The sequence below is a fragment of the Microcaecilia unicolor genome, chromosome 1, assembly GCF_901765095.1.
Source record: "Microcaecilia unicolor chromosome 1, aMicUni1.1, whole genome shotgun sequence".
NCBI lineage: Eukaryota > Metazoa > Chordata > Amphibia > Gymnophiona > Siphonopidae > Microcaecilia > Microcaecilia unicolor.
Window position 1 is genome coordinate 4,625,956 of NC_044031.1, and position 20,981 is coordinate 4,646,936.

The 20,981-nt window shown below is 43.2% G+C and overlaps 1 long non-coding RNA gene across 1 annotated transcript in view; it reads left to right on the forward strand.

Annotated features, from left to right (window-relative positions):
- Window positions 1-4,160: 4,160 nt before the first annotated feature.
- LOC115460010 overlaps window positions 4,161-20,981 on the forward strand; it is a 32,351-nt gene continuing 15,530 nt past the window's right edge. The window contains exons 1-2 of the long non-coding RNA XR_003940355.1: window positions 4,161-4,191; window positions 17,433-17,562. This is a non-coding gene — a long non-coding RNA (uncharacterized LOC115460010). The remainder of the gene's footprint in view (window positions 4,192-17,432; window positions 17,563-20,981) is intronic.

The following is a 20,981-nucleotide window of genomic DNA, read 5'->3' on the forward strand; positions in this document are numbered from 1 at the left end:
TGATGTTACATTAACCCAGTCAATATGGGGGTAATTAAAATCACTCAAAATCTTGAGAATCCATAGTCACCCTTGAACACTTAACCAACTATAGAATCTTAAAGACAGAGGTAATTAAAATCACCCATTATTATTGCGTTGCCTAATTTCCTTTAACATGAGTGCGTTCGTCTGCTCATCCTGGTCGGGCGGACGGTAGTACACCCCTATCACCGTCCTTTTCCCCTTTACACATGGAATTTCGATCCACAATGATTCCACGAGGTCTTTAGTTTCCTGCAGAATTTTCAATCTATTTGATTCAAGCCTCTCGTTAACATACAATTCTACTCCTCCCCCGTTACGGTCCACCCTATCACTACGATATACTTTGTACCCCGGTATGACAGTGTCCCACTGCTTATCCTCCTTCCGCCAGGTCTCAGAGATGCCTATTATGTCTAATTCTTCATTCAGTGCAATATATTCCAATTCTCCCATCTTATGTCTTAGGCTCCTAACATTTGCATATAGACACTTCAAGCTAGACTTGTTATTCATTATCACATCATGTTGATTACTTGAAAGTACTATTTTACTAACTTTTGTCTGGTTTTTATTATTTTTATTTAAGGATATTGAATCTACTACAGTATCTTTTGCAACCTCACTATCAAGAAACCCTGTCTTCCCTGTTTGGGCGATATCTTTGCAAGATACCTTATTCCGAACCATACGGCCTTCCCCCCGTTCCTAGTTTAAAAGCTGCTCTATCTCTTCTTTAAATGATGGTGCCAGCAGCCCGGTCTCATCCCGGTTAAGGTGGAGGCCATCCTTTCAGAATAGGTTCCTCCTTCCCCAGAATGTTGCCCAGTTCCTGACAAAACTAAAACCCTCCTCCCTGCACCGTCTCATCCACGCATTGAGACTCCGGAGCTCTGCCTGTCTCTTGGGCCCTGCGCGTGGAACGGGTAGTATTTCAGAAAATGCCACCCTAGAGGATCTGGATTTGAGCTTTCTTCCTAAGAGCCTAAATTTGGCTTCCAGAACCTCTCTCCCACATTTTCCTACGTCATTGGTACCCACATGTACCAAGACAGCCGGCTCCTCCCCAGCACTATCTAAAACCCCACTTCTTCCTCTATAACATTAGTAAAATTCGCTCTTTCCTCTCTGAGCACACCACCCGAACTCTCATCCACTCTCTCATTACCTCTCACCTTGACTACTGCAACCTACTCCTCACTGGCCTCCCACTTAGCCATCTATCCCCCCTTCAGTCCATTCAGAACTCGGCTGCTCGTCTTATCTTCCGCCTGGACCGATACACTCACATCACCCCTCTCCTCAAGTCACTTCCGATCAGGTACCGCATTCAATTCAAGCTTCACCTACTAACCTACAAATGCACTCGATCTGCAGCCCCTCCTTACCTCTCTACCCTCATCTCCCCTTACGTTTCTACCCGTAACCTCCGCTCTCAAGACAAATCCCTCCTTTCGGTACCCTTCTCCACCACCACCAACTCCATGCTCCGCCCTTTCTGCCTCGCCTCACCACATGCTTGGAATAAACTCCCTGAGCCCATACGCCAGGCCCCCTCCCTGCCCATCTTGAAATCCTAGCTCAAAGCCTACCTCTTCAATGTCGCCTTCGGCACCTAACCACTATACATCTATTCAGGAAATCTAGACTGCCCCAACTTGACATTTCGTCCTTTAGATTGTAAGCTCCTTTGAGCAGGGGCTGTCCTTTTTGTTAAACTGTACAGTGCTGCGTAACCCTAGTAGCGCTCTAGAAATGTTAAGTAGTAGTAGTAGACTGCACTGTGACATTCATGCAGTAATCCCTCCTAGGAAGGACTACAGCTCCCAGAGTGCAGTGATACACAGTAATCCTTGCTAAGGACTATAGTTCCCAGAGTGCACTGTGACATTGTCATACAGTAATCCCTCCTAGGAATGACTACAGCTCTCAGAGTAGTAATGCATCCTAGAAAGGACTACAACTTCCAGAATGCACTTTGACACTCTCACACAGTAATCCTTCCTAGGAAGGACTACAGCTCCCAGATTGCAGTCTGATACATAGTGATCCTTGCTAAGGACTACAGATCCCAGAGTGCACTGTGACACTCCCACAGAGTAATTCCTGCTAGGAAAGACTACAGCTCCCAGCGTGCACTGACACAACCTCACAGTAATCCCTCCAAGGAAGGACTACAGCTCCCAGAATGCACTATGACACTCCCGCTCAATGAGGACTACAGCTCCCAGTGCACTGTGATACACAGTAATACTTGCTAAGGACTACAGCTCCCAGAGTGCACTGTGGCACTCCCACTCAATGAGGGCTACAGCTCCCAGTGCACTGTGATACACAGTAATACTTGCTAAGGACTACAGCTCCCAGAGTGCACTGTGGCACTCCCACTCAATGAGGGCTACAGCTCCCAGTGCACTGTGATACACAGTAATACTTGCTAAGGATTACAGCTTCCAGAGTGCACTGTGACACTCCCACACAGTAATCCCTCCTAGGAAGGACTACTGCTCCCAGAGTGCACTGTGACACTCCCACACAGTAATCCCAACTAGGAAGGACTACAGCTCCCAGAGTGCACTGTGATATACAGTAATCCTTGCTAAGGACTACAGGTCCCAGAGTGCACTGTGATACAACCTCACAGTAATCCCTCCAAGGACTACAGCTACCAGAGTGCACTGTGATCTGTCACAGAGTAATCGCTTCTAGGATGGACTACAGCTCCCAGAGTGCACTGTGATCTGTCACAGAGTAATCGCTTCTAGGATGGACTACAGCTTCCAGATTGCACTGTGACACTCCCACACAGTAATCCCAACTAGGAAGGACTACAGCTCCCAGAGTGCACTGTGACATTCATGCAGTAATCCCTCCAAGGAAGGACTACAGCTTCCAGATTGCACTGTGACACTCCCAAACAGTAATCCCTTCTAGGAAGGACTACAACTCACAGAATGTACTCTTGACACTCTCACACAGTAATCCCTCCTAGGAAGGACTACAGCTCCCAGAGTGCATAGTGACACTCCCAAACAGTAATCCCTCCTAGACAGGACTACAACTCCCAGGATGCACTCTGACACTCCCACACAGTAATCCCAACTAGGAAGGACTACAGCTCCCAGAGTGCACTGTGGCACTCCCACACAGTAATTCCTCCAAGGAAGGACTACAGCTCCCAGAGTGCAATGTGACACTCCTACACAGTAATCCCAACTAGGAAGGACTACAGCTCCCAGAGTGCACTGTGACATTCATGCAGTAATCCCTCCAAGGAAGGACTACAGCTCCCAGAGTGCACAGTGACACTCCCAAACAGTAATCCCTTCTAGGAAGGACTACAGATACCAGAGTGCTCTGTGACATTCATGTAGTAATCTCTCCTAGACAGGACTACAACTCCCAGAATGCACTCTGACACTCTCACACAGTAATCCTTCCTAGGAAGGAATATAGCTCCCAAAGTGCAGTGTGACACTCCCACACAGTAATTCCTCCAAGGACTTCAGCTCCCAGAGTGCACTGTGGCACTCCCACTCAATGAGGACTACAGCTCCCAGTGCACTGTGATACACAGTAATACTTGCTAAGGACTACAGCTTCCAGAGTGCACTGTGACACTCCCACACAGTAATCCCAACTAGGAAGGACTACAGCTCCCAGAGTGCACTGTGACATTCATGCAGTAATCTCTCCTAGAAAGGACTACAACTCCCAGAATGCACTCTGACACTCTCACACAGTAATCCTTCCTAGGAAGGAATATAGCTCCCAAAGTGCAGTGTGACACACTCACTCTGTCCTACTCAAACTGACGTTTTCTTCTTTTTTTAAATTATGGGGACACTGGGCCACTCAGAGGTGAAAATGTGCAGCTCAGTTCAATGGCCTCTTCTATTTCTATGCCAGGATCTTACTGGCTGCCTCTGTAAATGAATCATGAAATAACACAACATTAGCCCAGCCCCAGTCTCATATTGCAAACCCTGCACAGGTCTGGAGGGAGGTCTCAGTCTCAGTCTCAGTCTCTCTTCCTTTGCTTCATGCACAGACTTCCTGTTTCAGAAGCAAGTGGTAAAGAAGCTCATCACTGGCATCCAGAGAAACCAGGAGACATTCACAGAGGAGCCTGGACTGGAGCTGGACAAGGGCAGGAGGATGGAGCAGGTAGGAGACTGGCAGGAGGTGGGCAGCAGGGGATGCAGTGCCAGGCAATGCCACACACACACAAGAAGAAATGAGCCTGGCACTGCTCAATCCATTCCCTGCTGTAGCCCCTCAGACTCTTCTTCCTGATTCTCCTCCCCTCACATACACAGCAGCTGCTCCTTCTGCTTTACCAGAGTCTCACTTTCAACTTCCTGACATCTCTTTACATTTTCCTTCCTCTCTCCCTCTTAGAAGTGTTGGATTATTTGTAGTAAATAATTAGCAGATTTTAGTACACACAGCTTCAGCTTTAGAAATGTTAATTTCTTTCTTCATCTCTCTCTCATTCACCCCTGAATAATTCACTGCTGAGTCACTTTAAAGTTGAAGTAACAAAACATCTGTTTACTCACAGTTTGTAGTTAGATTATAATCAGACAGGCTTATATATACATATTATTATACATTTGTATTATCAGCTCCTTCCATGTGCTTAGATGGTAATGGATGCTCACACCACCATAGATCCTCTCAGGTTAGGAGAGATCATGAGCTCCATGTGCTCCATGTGCTGCATGTGCTGTGTCTATCCCCCACAGGAAGTTGCATAGCTGTGTGACCTCTCTAAGTAATTCACATCAGAGGTCACAGAGTAATCACAGAGAAATAATAGGTGACAGGCAATGCATGTAAAATACAATTACATTCCAACAAACCCCTTCTCATGCATAACTGTCATGCAATTATTTATTCATACAAAGTCCAAGCTTTATACGCAGATTCACAAAATGTTCTCTGGGTAACGGTTTGGTCATGATGTCAGCTGTCATCTCACTGGTGTGACAATAGTGTAGACTGATTGAACTTTATTAATGCACTGGACCTTTTGTGCCTTACATATAATGAGCCTAGACTAAGACCAAAACCTGTGCAGTTTAGACTTTTACTAGTAGTATGTATTTGTTAACCAGCAGCTAGATAACAAATTGTAGTAGTCAGCAATTTAGGGCAGCTGGCTCTGCCAGCGCAGTCTCGTGATCCCTGCATAGAGGCTGTATTGTGTAAATGGGCTGGAACACTGAAATAAGTTACTGTTTTGCTGCAGTTTATACTAGAAGTTAGATTTTGCAGAAACCAGCTGGAACTTGTGCTGCTTATCAGTATATTGCCTTATATGGTATATGCAATGCCAAATAACTGTGGATAGACTAGAGACCAGTGTTGGAAATAGAGGGTTGTGTGCAAAGCCAAAGATAAGTTTCGTTTCCTGGGTTCTGTGTAAGATCCTCTGTCTGTAACTGCGCATGACTACTGATAAGAGTGTATAAGAACGAGTGTCAGGTGACGCTCAGGGAGCAGTATCCTGAGATTACTCAGTACTGTTCAATTGCTAGCAATAAAAGCTGTCCTGCCTTTGGAACCAAATTTGTCTTTTGTTTTCTGATTTTCGGACCCGTTTCATGATGACCCCTTCTTTCGCCAACTCTCGCACGTTGTGGTATTTCGTTGCGATGTGCTTGGTACGTGACTGAACCTTGTCATTCTGTGACAGTCGGATGCAGCTCTGATTATCTTCCATTATCTGGATTGGTCTCTGTTCAGCTATTCCAAAATCCAGCAAAAGTTTTTCAATCCACATCAGTTCTCTGCACGCTTCCGATACGGCCACGTATTCAGCTTCTGTAGAAGACAGACTCACAATACTTTGTTTATGACTGGCCCATGAAATTTGTACATTTCCATACATAAACACATATCCACTTGTGGATTTATAGTCAGAATGATCCCCTGCCCAATCTGAATCACAGTAACATATTAGTTTTGGATTACTATTGGCTGAAATCTTTAATTTACAATCAATGGTACCCTTTAAATACCTTACCATCCTTTTAACTGCAGTCCAATCTGATTTGGTAGGTGAGCTGACCCTTCTGCTCAAAGTTCCTACTGCTTTTGCTATATCAGCCCTGTATGTGGTAGCTAGATATAAAAGCTTACCTATGGCTGATCTATATTGGATGTTATCTGGTAAAGGTTCTCTTACTGTTTCATCCTTCAGAAAATCAGTGATCATGGGAATGCTTACAACTTGGGCATCTTGCATACCTAAACTTTCAATAAGCTCATTTATTTTCTGCTTCTGGCTTAGAAGATAAGAACCATCATTTTGTTTCTCAATTTCTATACCAAGATAGTATGACACATTACCAAGTTCTTTTATCTCAACATTCTGGTTTAAACACTTTACAATGTCCTTGTACTCTTGCTCACTTTTGCTTGCAATGAGCAGATCATCAACAAAAGCTAAAATGTATGCATATTGTCCATTTGTGCACCTAGTGTACAAACATTTATCTGCTTCACCTTGCTTAAATCCTAAATTTGTCAATATTTCATGCAATTTTTCATTCCAACATTTTGCACTTTGCTTTAATCCATAAAGACCTTTGTTTAATTTACACACTAGCTGTCTTTGTTTTGTATTTATGAAACCTGTTGGTTGTTCCATGTACAAGTCTTCAGTTATATCTCCGTGAAGAAATGCTGTTTTCACATCAATGTGTTTGACTTGCATGCCTTTTGAGACTGCAATGCTCAGAAGTGTTCTGATTGTCGTGTGTTTCACTACAGGTGCAAACACTTCATCAAAATCTTCTCCATATTTTTGAAGATATCCCTTTGCGACTAATCTGGCTTTATACCTTTCCACTTTTCCTTGTGCATTCCTTTTTAACTTGAATACCCATTTGCATCCTATAGCTTTCTTGCCAGGAGGTAATTTTGTAAGAATCCAAGTATTATTTTTATCCAATGCATCAATTTCTTCTTGTGCAGCTTTATGCCATTCAGCAGCTTCTTCTGCTGGCATTTTCTCAATCTCATCCCATGTTAAGGGCTCTTGAGCTTCTGCTGACTTTGTTAAGTAAGACAGTCTTGGGGGTGGAACACCTTTGTTTTCCCTGGATGAGCGTCTGACTACAGGTTGGTCTGACCTTTCCGCATCCTCTAAATCTGAGAGTTCTTCTCCAATTGATTCCCCTTCTCCAACTGTACTGTCTTCTTCAATGATCCTTTCTGTGTCTGCTTCCTCTGCCTGTTCCTCGTTAGATACAGATGAGTTGCTTTCAGACATATGCCTTGGTATGGCATTTATATACACTGGCATGTCTATTATGGTTCTAGTTTCATATTCTGGATGATAAGGCTCATCTGGGATAATCCAGCCTTTATCAACCCTTTTGTTTTCATCAAAATATGTAACATGTCTTATGCCAACAATGCCAGTTTTCAGATTCAAAATTCTATATCCTTTGTGTCCTGGAGCATAGCCAACTAAAATGCCCCTTTCTGTTGTGGAATCCAGCTTATGCCTTCTTTGCTTTGGTATATGAGCATATGCTGTACTTCCAAATGTTCTTATGTGTGACAGGTTTGGCTTCCTACCATGCCATGTCTCATGTGGTGTGCGCTCAGCGCCTTTAGTTGGCATTCTGTTTTGTAGGTACACTGCTGTGAGAATGGCTTCCCCCCATAGTCTTTTAGGGAGATTGCTATCTGACAGCATACATCTGGTCATTTCCACAAGTGACCTAAATTTTCTCTCTGCAACAGAATTTTGTTCTGGTGTATAAGCTACTGTTGTGATATGTTGAATGCCTTCTTGTTCTAGAAATGTGCGCATGCTTTGCGAAGTGAACTCACCACCATTGTCGGTCTGAAGAACCTTTGGTTTTCTTTCAAATTTATTGCTCACCATGGCTACGTATTTCTTCAGCATGTCTGTGACTTGACTTTTTTTTTTCAGCAAATAGGCCACACAATATCTAGAAAAATCATCCAAGAATATTAGCACAAATCTGTTATTTCCCAATGATGGGATATTAAACGGTCCACATAAGTCACTGTGTATTAAGTCCAGTACTTTATTACTCCTATTTCCTGTGTATGCAGGAAATGAGGGTCTCACACCTTTTTGAGTAACACAGTCTATGCATTTCTCCATTTTACCAGTATCTGCACTTATCTGAATGCCGGTGGCCAGTTGCTTACTGTAAAGATCCTGGATCACCTTAAAATCACGATGTCCCAGGCGGCGGTGCCAGATTTCCAGACTACATTTACCATCATTCTTCCTTACTTGCGCCATATGTGAGGCTTCACCTGAAATGCTCAGTTTATAAACATCATTATGCATAAAAGCTTCAGCATACACTTCATCATTTTTAGAGATTGTGCACTTACTGTTTTCAAAATGAATCACAAATCCCTTCTTATCTAATGTAGATACACTAAGCATATTGCAAACTGCTTGGGGAATATACAAGACATCACTTACAGGAATTTCTTTAACTTCATTAGACACTTTGCATTTTAAGAATCCAATACCTTTTGCTTGGATCTTAGCAGTCCCTGCGTTTGCAGTTTTAAGAATACCTTCCTCTGGACACATTTCCTGAAAGAAATCCTTAGAATTGGTTAAATGGCATGTGCTCCCCGAATCCAAAATCCAAGTACTTTCATTTGAATTATTATTTACCATAGTCAAAGATTTTTCTGCCATTAGAAAGCCCTTGTGTTTATCTTTGTCCTTCATACATTTCCTGGTTTGAAAATTCTTTAGTTCCATTGGCTTAGGTGAGCTAGAGGGAGTGTTTTGTGTTTCCTTACACCATTTAGATACATGTCCCTCCTTTCCACATGAGTAGCAAATCAGCTTGCCCTTGGGTGGAGTTTTCCCATAGCTCCGCCTTCCTCTGTTCTTTGCCAAGAAATTTGTTTCATTTCTCTCTGACTTGCTTTGAGAACACATCTCCTCAGAATCATTTATTATGCATTCCTGCCTTAGTTTTGATGTTGCCTGTTCAAAAGATTGCCCTTCAATGGCCTCATTTACAGACCTAAAAACATCAAACTGCTTTGATAGTGAGGTAAAAAGAAATGCTCTTTTCAATGCATCACACATGGGAATTCCAGAAAGTTCTAACTTTTGAAATGAAGACATAAGATGCATAATGTGATCATTACATTTACTTTTATCCCTTAATTTGGTTTCATTCAACTCTGCCAACCAAATTGGTTGCTGCTTTGCATATGTAGTTGCATACATAGTTCTCAGTTTATATAAAATGTCCTTTGGTGTATCTTTTCCCTCCACTAATATGGCTTGTTTCTCTGAGAGAGCTTCCAAAAGCATGCACTTCACATAATAGTTTGCATTGTCCCATTCAGCCATATTTTCAGCTGTTCTGTCTTGGTCTAAGCATATATTTAATCTTTTTGCTCGAAGGAGACATATGAATCTTAGTTCCCACTGCCGATAATTAAACTCAGTTAATCTAGGCACCTTGAGAGAATAGAACAATGGTGAATTTCTTCCCTCAGCCATTTTCTTAGCCTTCTGTCTGCTGTGTGGGGGGAGAGAGAGACAGACTGAATCTTTCCTTTAAAACTTAAGAGAAAAATGTGGCCTTTTTTTCTGCCTGGTAATATTTCTCTTCTTTTTTCAATTCCTGGCCCTGGGCCCATAACCCTTTTGTTGGATTATTTGTAGTAAATAATTAGCAGATTTTAGTACACACAGCTTCAGCTTTAGAAATGTTAATTTCTTTCTTCATCTCTCTCTCATTCACCCCTGAATAATTCACTGCTGAGTCACTTTAAAGTTGAAGTAACAAAACATCTGTTTACTCACAGTTTGTAGTTAGATTATAATCAGACAGGCTTATATATACATATTATTATACATTTGTATTATCAGCTCCTTCCATGTGCTTAGATGGTAATGGATGCTCACACCACCATAGATCCTCTCAGGTTAGGAGAGATCATGAGCTCCATGTGCTCCATGTGCTGCATGTGCTGTGTCTATCCCCCACAGGAAGTTGCATAGCTGTGTGACCTCTCTAAGTAATTCACATCAGAGGTCACAGAGTAATCACAGAGAAATAATAGGTGACAGGCAATGCATGTAAAATACAATTACATTCCAACAAGAAGAACATAAGTACTGCCATACCGGGACAGACAGAAGGTACGTCAAGCCCAGCATCCTGTTTTCAACAGTGGCCAATTCAGGTCACAAGTACCAGACAAGATCCCAAGACTAAAACAGATTTTATGGTGCTTATCCTAGAAATAAGCAGTGGAGTTTCCCCAAGTCCATCTTAATAATGGCTTATAGACTTTTCTTTTAAGACACTAGCCAAACCTTTTTTAAACCCCGCTATGCTAACTGCTTTTACCACATTGTCTTGCAACGAATTCCAGAGTTTAATTACACATTGAGTGAAGAAAAATGTTCTCTGATTTGTTTAAAATTTACTACTTAGAACCTTCATTGCGTGCCCCCTAGTCCTAGTATTTTTGGAAGGAGTAAACAAGTGATTCACGTCTACCCGTTCCACTCCACTTACTTTCTTTTAATTAATAAGTTCTATTTCTCCCTGTAAAATATCTTTTCAATTCAGTGTTTACATCTTTGTCTGACTTTTCAAGTGATATTTTCTGCAGTTTAAGAGGTCATCTGGTTTCAATTATCCACATTCCTAGCTAGTTCTGTGTATGAAGCTAAAGGTGAAAGAGGTCAGGAAAAGTCAACTCTTTTCCTTGATTGATTATAGCTAAGTGTAGGACTGGCCCCTTAATGAATGCCCCGGGGGGGGGGGGGGGGGGGGTTAGAGCCCGGCTAGCTCAGTCGGTAGAGCATGAGCTAACTGGGAATCTGATTATGTGAATAATAAAACAGAGGATTGAGCTATTGGTAAATTACTATGCAATGTTGTGCCTGTTACAATTACTGATGTCCATAAGTGTGAATTAGAATCAGGGATTGGTAAAATAATAGAATCTGAGAATTTAATAATAATAAAATGCAGGAGATAGGTGCCGCATTGTCTAGTTTGAGAGGCCCCAGGTCGTAGGTCAGTTTAGGAAATATTTGAAACCTGTGTAACTGATATTGTAAGTAATGTGTAGAGATAATTAGTTCAAGACAGGGTAATCAATCTATTCCTTACCATCTGGTGAGAAGGTGGGGGCTAGAGGGGTTTAGAACAATGTATAAATGAGAACAGAAGCAGCTTACGGGAGAGATACGAGAGCCAAGACACAGAGAGACAAGAGAAGGAGAGCCAAGACACAGAGAGACAAGAGAAGGAGAGCCAAGACACAGAGAGCTAAGACACAGAGAGCCAAGACACAGAGAGACAAGAGAAGGAGAGCCAAGACACAGAGAGCCAAGACACAGAGAGCCAAGACACAGAGAGACAAGAGAAGGAGAGCCAAGACACAGAGAGACAAGAGAAGGAGAGCCAAGACACAGAGAGCTAAGACACAGAGAGCCAAGACACAGAGAGACAAGAGAAGGAGAGCCAAGACACAGAGAGCCAAGACACAGAGAGACAAGAGAAGGAGAGCCAAGACACAGAGAGACAAGAGAAGGAGAGCCAAGACACAGAGAGCTAAGACACAGAGAGCCAAGACACAGAGAGACAAGAGAAGGAGAGCCAAGACACAGAGAGACAAGAGAAGGAGAGCCAAGACACAGAGAGCTAAGACACAGAGAGACAAGAGAAGGAGAGCCAAGACACAGAGAGACAAGAGAAGGAGAGCCAAGACACAGAGAGCTAAGACACAGAGAGCCAAGACACAGAGAGACAAGACACAGAGAGCCAAGACACAGAGAGCCAAGACACAGAGAGACAAGAGAAGGAGAGCCAAGACACAGAGAGACAAGAGAAGGAGAGCCAAGACACAGAGAGCTAAGACACAGAGAGACAAGAGAAGAAGAGCCAAGACACAGAGAGACAAGAGAAAGAGAGACAAGACACAGAGAGCCAAGAGAAGGAGAGAGCTAGCGCTGATGTCCTACTTTGGTTGCTGGCAAATAAAGAAGATTTCTCTCTCATTCTGGTGTGTGGTGTTTGACTCCTGAAGTACCACAGATTCTGCTAACAATACTGGTAATTCCTGCATCATAAGTATATTTATTTATGTTATTTATTTGTTGCATTTGTATCCCACATTTTCCCACCTCTTTGCAGGCTCAATGTGGCTTACAATACATCATGAATAGTGGAGGTAGGACGGTATGGACATTTGGTTTTACAGAAAGATTTTGGGTTACGTGCTAATGATAAAGCATAGTAGCGATATAACAAGATAAACATTATAAAACAGTTCTAGATGCATGTGGGGAATTTCACATGTCTTGATCTCTTGTTGAAGAGATGGGTCTTCAATAGTTTGCGGAAGCTGGCTAGTTCATAGATCGTTTTTAGGTTGTGCGGCAGCGCGTTCCAGAATTGTGTGCTCATACAGGAAAAGGTTGATGCGTGCATTAGTTTGTATTTTAAGCCTTTGCAGTTGGGGAAATGAAGATTAAGGAATGTGCGAGATGTTTTTTTGGCATTTCTGGGTGGTAAGTCTATCAGGTTTGACATGTAGACTGGAGCATCGCCATGGATGATTTTGTGAACTAGGGTGCATACCTTGAACGCGATGCGTTCTTTGAGTGGAAGCCAGTGTAGCTTCTCTCGTAAGGGTTTTGCACTTTCATATTTTGGTTTTCCGAAGATGAGTCTGGCTGCTGTATTCTGGGCTGTTTGAAGTTTCCTCAGTATTTGTTCTTTGCAACCTGCGTATAGTGAGTTGCAGTAATCCAGATGGCTTAATACGAGGGATTGCACTAGGCAGCGAAAGACGGATCTTGGGAAGAATGGTCTTATTCTTTTCAGTTTCCACATGCAGTAGAACATCTTTTTGGTTGTATTGTTTGCATGAGTTTCGAGTGTTAAGTGGCAGTCGATAGTGACTCCAATGATTTTTAGCGTTTCTGAGATTGGAAGGTTTAATTTTGGTGTGTTTATGGCGGTGAATTCGTTCGTGTTGTATTGGGAGGTGAGTATCAGGCATTGAGTTTTTTCTGCATTTAATTTCAGACGAAATGCATCTGCCCATGTGTTCATGATGTGTAGACTTTGATTGATTTTGTTATAAATTTCTTTGATGTCCTGTTTGAAAGGGATGTATATTGTTACATCATCGGCGTATATATATGGGTTGAGGTTATGGTTTGATAGGAGTTTTGCCAAAGGGATCATCATTAGGTTGAAAATGGTTGGTGAGAGGGGTGATCCTTGTGGTACTCCACATTCAGGTGTCCATGCATTAGATGTGGTTGAATTTGATGTAACTTGATACGAACGCTGTGTTAGGAACCCCTTGAACCAGTTCAGGACATTTCCTCCAATGTCAAAATATTCAAGTATGTGTAGTAGGATTCCATGGTCGACCATATCGAAGGCACTTGACATGTCAAATTGTAGGAGGAGTATATTGTTTCCGGTTGCTATTGTTTGTTTAAATTTAGTCATAAGGGTGACTAAGACCGTTTCTGTGCTATGATTTGATCGGAATCCTGATTGGGCATCATGTAGTATTGAGTGTTTGTTTAGGTAGTTTGTGAGTTGTTTTGTTACCATTCCTTCAGTTATTTTGGTTATTAGTGGTATGGATGCTACTGGTCTGTAATTGGTTATTTCGCTCGTGCTTTTCTTTGTGTCTTTAGGAATTGGGGTGAGTAAGATTTTTCCTTTTTCTTTTGGGAAAAGTCCGTTTTGTAGCATGAAGTTTACGTGGCTCGTTAGGTCTATTATGAATTGTTGAGGAGCAGATTTCATGAGGTTATTTGGGCAAATGTCTAGTTTGCAGTGGGATTTGGCAAATCTTTTAAGTGTTTCAGAGATGAGGTCTTCTGATAGTAGTTCGAATTCGGTCCAGGTTCTGTCTGCTGGGTATGTTCCTTCTTCTGGATCTAGACAATCTAGAAGTGTGGCGTATTCAATAGGGCTGGCGGGTATTTTAAGTCGTAGTTGTATAATTTTCTCCTTGAAGTATTTCGCAAGGTTGTCAACATCTGGTATGTCTTTGCCGTTGTTTGTAACTGGTGTGTCTAACAGTTTGTTCACAAGGTTGAAGAGTTTATGTGTGTCTTTGTAGTTTGGTCCTATTATTGTTTTGTAATGTAGTCTTTAGTCTGTTTTATGGTATATTTGTATTTTCTCCGAAGCAATTTCCAGGCGTTTAGTGTTTGTTCGTCTCTCTTTTTGTTCCATACGCGTTCTAGTTTTCTGACTTGTGTTTTAAGTTTTTTCAGCTCTTTGGTGAACCATGGATTTGATTTTTTCCTGTGCGATGTTCTGGTTTGGATTGGGGCGATTTTGTCTAGTGTTGTTGTGCACACATCGTCCCATTCTTGGAGGAATTGGATGGTGTCAGCATTTGTTGACCATTCGTTCTGGTAGATCTGTTGCCAGAATGTTGTGGGGTCTATTTTTCTTCTCGTTGTGTATGTTGTTCGTTCATGTTTATTGATTGTGTTTATGTGTGTTTTTCGCCAGCAAAGAGAGACATTTGCTTTATAGTGGTCTGACCATAATGTAGGTGTCCATCTTGTGTCGGTGAGTATGATTGTTGAGTCCGGTTCGAATTTGCTTGTTATGATATCTAGTGTGTGTCCTTTTTCGTGTGTTGGTTGCATGTTGGGTGCTTGCAGATCCCAGAGATGAAGTCCATAAGTTGCGTTTGGGAGTCTTGCCATTTTCCTGGTGGTCTGTAGAATAGGATTGTGTTCAGGTGTCCTATTAGGTTTGGGTGATTAATCCTTGTCGATGCAATTTCAAGTTGTGGTGAGGTGGATTCACCCGTAATTGTGATGGTGAATTCGGGTTTGTAAATTATGGCTATTTCGCCTCCTCTGTTTCCATTTCTTGTCCAGTGGATGATTTTGTATTCTGGTGGGCATTTTTCTAGGATGGCGGGGTCTTTGGGGCTATGGAACCAGGTTTTTGTGATAAATAGAAGGTCTAGGTTATCTGTAGTGATCCAGTCTTGTATGTCTACTGAGTTGCTTACTGCTGATCTTGCATTGATGTATCCTAGTTGGATTGAGTGGTATGGTTCTGTGGGGGGGGGGGTTCGATGTGTTTATGACACTCCCACTCAATGAGGACTACAGCTCCCAGTGCACTGTGATACACAGTAATACTTGCTAAGGACTACAGCTTCCAGAGTGCACTGTGATACAACCTCACAGTAATCCCTCCAAGGACTACAGCTCCCAGAGTGCACTGTGATACAACCTCACAGTAATCCCTCCAAGGACTACAGCTCCCAGAGTGCAGTGTGACATTCTCACACAGTAACCCTTCCTAGGAAGGACTACAGCTCCCAGAGTGCACAGTGGCATTCCCACACAGTAATTCCTCCAAGGAAGGACTACAGCTCCCAGAGTGCACTGTGGCAGTCCCACTCAATGAGGACTACAGCTCTCAGTGCACTGTGATACACAGTAATACTTGCTAAGGACTACAGCTTCCAGAGTGCACTGTGACACTCCCACACAGTAATCCCAACTAGGAAGGACTACAGCTCCCAGAGTGCCCTGTGACATTCATGTAGTAATCTCTCCTAGAAAGGACTATAACTCCCAGAATGCACTCCTTCCTAGGAAGCACTACAGCTCCCAGATGCACTTACACTCTTCACAGTAATCCCTCCTGGACTACAGCTCCCAGAGTGCAGTGTGACATTCTCACACAGTAACCCCTCCTAGGAAGGACTACAGCTCCCAGAGTGCACAGTGGCATTCCCACACAGTAATGCCTCCAAGGAAGGACTACAGCTCCCAGAGTGCACTGTGTTACACAGTAATCCTTGCTAAGGACTACAGCTTCCAGAGTGCACTGTGACACTCCCACACAGTAATCCCAACTAGGAAGGACTACAGCTCCCAGAGTGCACTGTAACACTCCTCCACAGTATTCCCTCCTAGGAAGCACTACAGCTCCCAGAGTGCACTTTGACCCTCTCACACAGTAATCCCTCCTAGGAAAGACTGCAGCTCCCAGCGTGCACTGTGATCTGTCACACAGGAATCCCTTCTAGGATGGACTACAACTCACAGAATGCACTCTGACACTCTCACACAGTAATCCTTCCTAGGAAGGAATATAGCTCCCAAAGTGCAATGTGACACTCCCACACAGTAATTCCTCCAAGGACTTCAGCTCCCAGAGTGCACTGTGGCACTCCCACTCAATGAGGACTACAGCTCCCAGTGCACTGTGATACACAGTAATACTTGCTAAGGACTACAGCTTCCAGAGTGCACTGTGACACTCCCACACAGAAATCCCAACTAGGAAGGACTACAGCTCCCAGAGTGCACTGTGACATTCATGCAGTAATCCCTCCAAGGAAGGACTACAGCTTCCAGATTGCACTGTGACACTCCCACACAGAAATCCCAACTAGGAAGGACTACAGCTCCCAGAGTGCACTGTGACATTCATGCAGTAATCCCTCCAAGGAAGGACTACAGCTTCCAGATTGCACTGTGACACTCCCAAACAGTAATCCCTTCTAGGAAGGACTACAGATACCAGAGTGCTCTGTGACATTCATGTAGTAATCTCTCCTAGACAGGACTACAACTCCCAGGATGCACTCCGACACTCTCACACAGTAATCCCTTCTAGGAAGGACTACAGATACCAGAGTGCACTGTGACACTCATGTAGTAATCTCTCCTAGAAAGGACTACAACTCCCAGAATGCACTCTGACACTCTCACACAGTAATCCTTCCTAGGAAGGAATATAGCTCCCAAAGTGCAGTGTGACACTCCCACACAGTAATTCCTCCAAGGACTTCAGCTCCCAGAGTGCACTGTGGCACTCCCACTCAATGAGGACTACAGCTCCCAGTGCACTGTGATACACAGTAATACTTGCTAAGGACTACAGCTTCCAGATTGCACTGTGACACTCCCAAACAGTTATCCCTTCTAGGAAGGACTACAGATAGCAGAGTGCTCTGTGACATTCATGTAGTAATCTCTCCTAGACAGGACTACAACTCCCAGAATGCACTCTGACACTCTCACACAGTAATCCTTCCAAGGAAGGAATATAGCTCCCAAAGTGCAGTGTGACACACTCACTCTGTCCTACTCAAACTGACGTTTTCTTCTTCTTTTTTTTTTAATTATGGGGACACTGAGCCACTCAGGGGTGAAAATGTGCAGCTCAGTTCAATGGCCTCTTCTATTTCTATGCCAGGATCTTACTGGCTGCCTCTGTAAATGAATTATGAAATAACACAACATTAGCCCAGCCCCAGTCTCATATTGCAAACCCTGCACAGGGCTGGAGGGAGGTCTCTCAGTCTCAGTCTTTCTTCCTTTGTTCAACCCACAGACTTCCTGCTGCAGAAGCAAGTGGTAAAGAAGCTGATCACTGGCATCCAGAGAAACCCATCCCTGCAGCCCAGGAGACATTCACACAGGAGCCTGGACTGGAGCTGGAGAAGGGCAGGAGGATGGAGCAGGTAGGAGACTGGCAATGCCACACACACACAAGAAGAAATGAGCCTGGCACTGCTCAATCCATTCCCTGCTGTAGCCCCTCAGGCTCTTCTTCCTCATTCTCCTCCCCTCACACTGGCAGGAGGTGGGCAGCAGGGGATGCAGTGCCACGCTCTTCTTCCTGATTCTCCTCACCTCACACAACAGCTGCTCCTTCTGCTTTACCAGACTCTCACTTTCAACTTCCTGACATCTCTTTACATTTTCCTTCCTCTCTCCCTCTTAGAAGAACATAAGTACTGCCATACCGGGACAGACAGAAGGTACGTCAAGCCCAGCATCCTGTTTTCAACAGTGGCCAATTCAGGTCACAAGTACCAGACAAGATCCCAAGACTAAAACAGATTTTATGGTGCTTATCCTAGAAATAAGCAGTGGATTTTCCCCAAGTCCATCTTAATAATGGCTTATAGACTTTTCTTTTAAGACACTAGCCAAACCTTTTTTAAACCCCGCTATGCTAACTGCTTTTACCACATTGTCTTGCAACAAATTCCAGAGTTTAATTACACATTGAGTGAAGAAAAATGTTCTCTGATTTGTTTAAAATTTACTACTTAGTACCTTCATTGCGTGCCCCCTAGTCCTAGTATTTTTGGAAAGAGTAAACAAGTGATTCACGTCTACCCGGTCCACTCCACTTACAGGGAGATGCACAAAGGTCCCCGGAATGTACCGCCTGGTATTTCCACCTCTGTAAAAATTACCAAGCTGGAAATACAGAGCGATACATAAAGCAAATCGCATGTAAATGAGCTGCTTGTAAAAAACAGCAAGCAGCCTGGTAGGAGGGAATCCAATCGGTCAGCTGAGCATGTACAGAACAGCCTATTGCTAAGCTACGGTTTTCATACACACATACAAGCTGCGTGTATGAAAGCCATGTGTACATGGACAGCAGTGGTCCTTCTGGGCAGGATGTCACAGGAGCCCGCAGGAGAAAGAGGGAGGAGGGCGGCTGACGGCTCCAGTTTTTCAAAATACTGTTGAAAAGGCTGATTTTATGGGGAGCTTAAATCAGGGGAGGCGCTGACAGACTTCAGGAAGGGCTGCAGTTGATCCCGACATATCAACACAAGAGTGCTTACTGCTGCTCCAGATCTCCTGGTAAATGTTGCTCGTTAAAGGTAGACAGCCCTAGCGGTGCATCACTCGTAAACAGCTGTTCATCTGATGGAATGCACATCTAAATACTAATCAGCTTGTTTGGCATTCATTTGCATGTGATTTCCTTTGGCTGCTCGCAGAACTCTTTTGTGCATCACATGTTGAATCAAAAACACACAGTTCAGGCTCAATGTGGCTTACAGGGTGTTAATTTGGTATGATCATTACATAGTATTAGATACAGTCGGTAATAAATTGGAAGTACAAGAGGAATTGATTAGAAGGTAATGGGTAAGGTCGTGTCGAAGGGTTTTAGAGCGTTTGGGTGATGTACGGAGTAGTATGATTCATCAAGGATTGTTTTTGTAGGCTATGTTGACGAGAAATGTCTTCAAAGATTTGTAGTTTGATTCATCTGCCCTCATTATTTTATAGACCTCTATCATATCTCCCGTCAGCCACCTTTTCTCCAAGCTGAAGAGCCCTAGCCGCTTTAGCCTTTCCCATCCCCTTTATCATTTTCATAGCCCTTCTCTGCACCTTTTCTAATCCCACTATATCTTTTTTGAGATGCGGCAACCAGAATTGAACACAGTATTTGAGGTGCGGTTGCACCATGGACCAATATGAAGGCATAATAACGTCCTCACTTTTGTTTTCCATTCCTTTCCTAATAATACCTAACATTCTATTTGCTTTCTTAGCCGCAGCAGCACACTGAGCAGAAGATTTCAACGTATCATCAACGACGACACCTAGATCCCTTTCTTGGTCCGTGACTCCTAGCGTGGAACCTTGCATGACGTAGCTATAATTCGGGTTCTTTTTTCCCACATGCATCACCTTGCACTTGCTGACATTAAACGTCATCTGCCATTTAGACGCCCAGTCTCCCAGTCTCGTAAGGTCCTCTTGTAATTTTTCACAATCCTCCCGCAATTTAACAACTTTGAATAACTTTGTGTCATCAGCAAATTTAATTACCTCACTAGTTACTCCCATCTCTAGGTCATCTATAAATATGTTAAAAAGCAGCGGTCCCAGCACAGACCCCTGGGGAACCCCACTAACTACCCTTCTCCATTGAGAATACTGACCATTTAACCCTAATCTCTGTTTTCTATCTTTTTTTTTTTTTTTTTTTTTGATATTTTACTTTAAATCTGTTTATTGACGTATTATGTGAGATATACATTCATAGTGTTTCAACAAGTAACATTACTAGTACAACAGACAACTATCGATCCTTCTTCAAACGTCAAATCATTTTCATCTTTTATCCCCGAACAACCTACCCCTACCCTCTCTTCTATATTTAATCCTTTCCCCCCCCCCTCCTCTCCAACCATGTCACTGTAACCAAAATATTTACTTTTTTTGTATTGTTAAATGAGCAGTAAAATAAATGGTGAATTCAACTTATACTCATATTGTGGGGTATTTATTGATATTGTATCTAAATTCCTTCCCTCCCCCCTCTTACTTATGGGTAGACCCATTCTTGTACCTTTGGAAATACAGTGTATTACAACAGCCAATATACCTATATACCCAATTACTACATATGTATTGTTTGGCAACATTCCCAAAAAGTATGAATAGTAAACCAAACACTTTAGGCATTATTTGGTACTACCCTGCTACATTAAGCTCCAACTCCACCCCACCCTGTATTATGATTCAGCAAAGCAACATTTTATTGGCCACCGAGCAGGAGAAGCACATCCATCCCTTTATTACCCCTATTACTATCCTACCCCCACCCCTCTCCCCTTACTATCTACCTCCTCTTCCTTCCCACCCCTACCCTCCCAAACTAAGGAGACCTCCAAAAGTTAACATACAATCTGTTCCCACCTCCCAGAATCAAAGGGAATTGAGCACCATACTTCTACCTCTTGTATGTAGTGACTGAATGTATGGGCCCCAAATGCCCAAAAATGATTTCCTCCTCCTAGAAGAGCCCCTTACACCCCGGCGCTCAAAAAGCATCAGCTCATGGAATCTGTTTCTCCAGTGCCAGAAATCCGGGAGAGAACTACCCACCCACTGACTGAGAAGCAGTCGCTTACCAACCAAGCAGGCTTTACGAACCAAATGCTTCCCAGACGTACCCTGCAAGGCAAAGATCTCATACTTGTCCAGCAGTATTCCTACCGGTGAACATACAATTTTTGAACCTAGCAACAAAGACAAATAACGCAAGACCGCCTTCCAAAAATGCTGTACCTGGTAACACTCCCACAAACAATGGATTAAAGATCCTGGTAGCCTC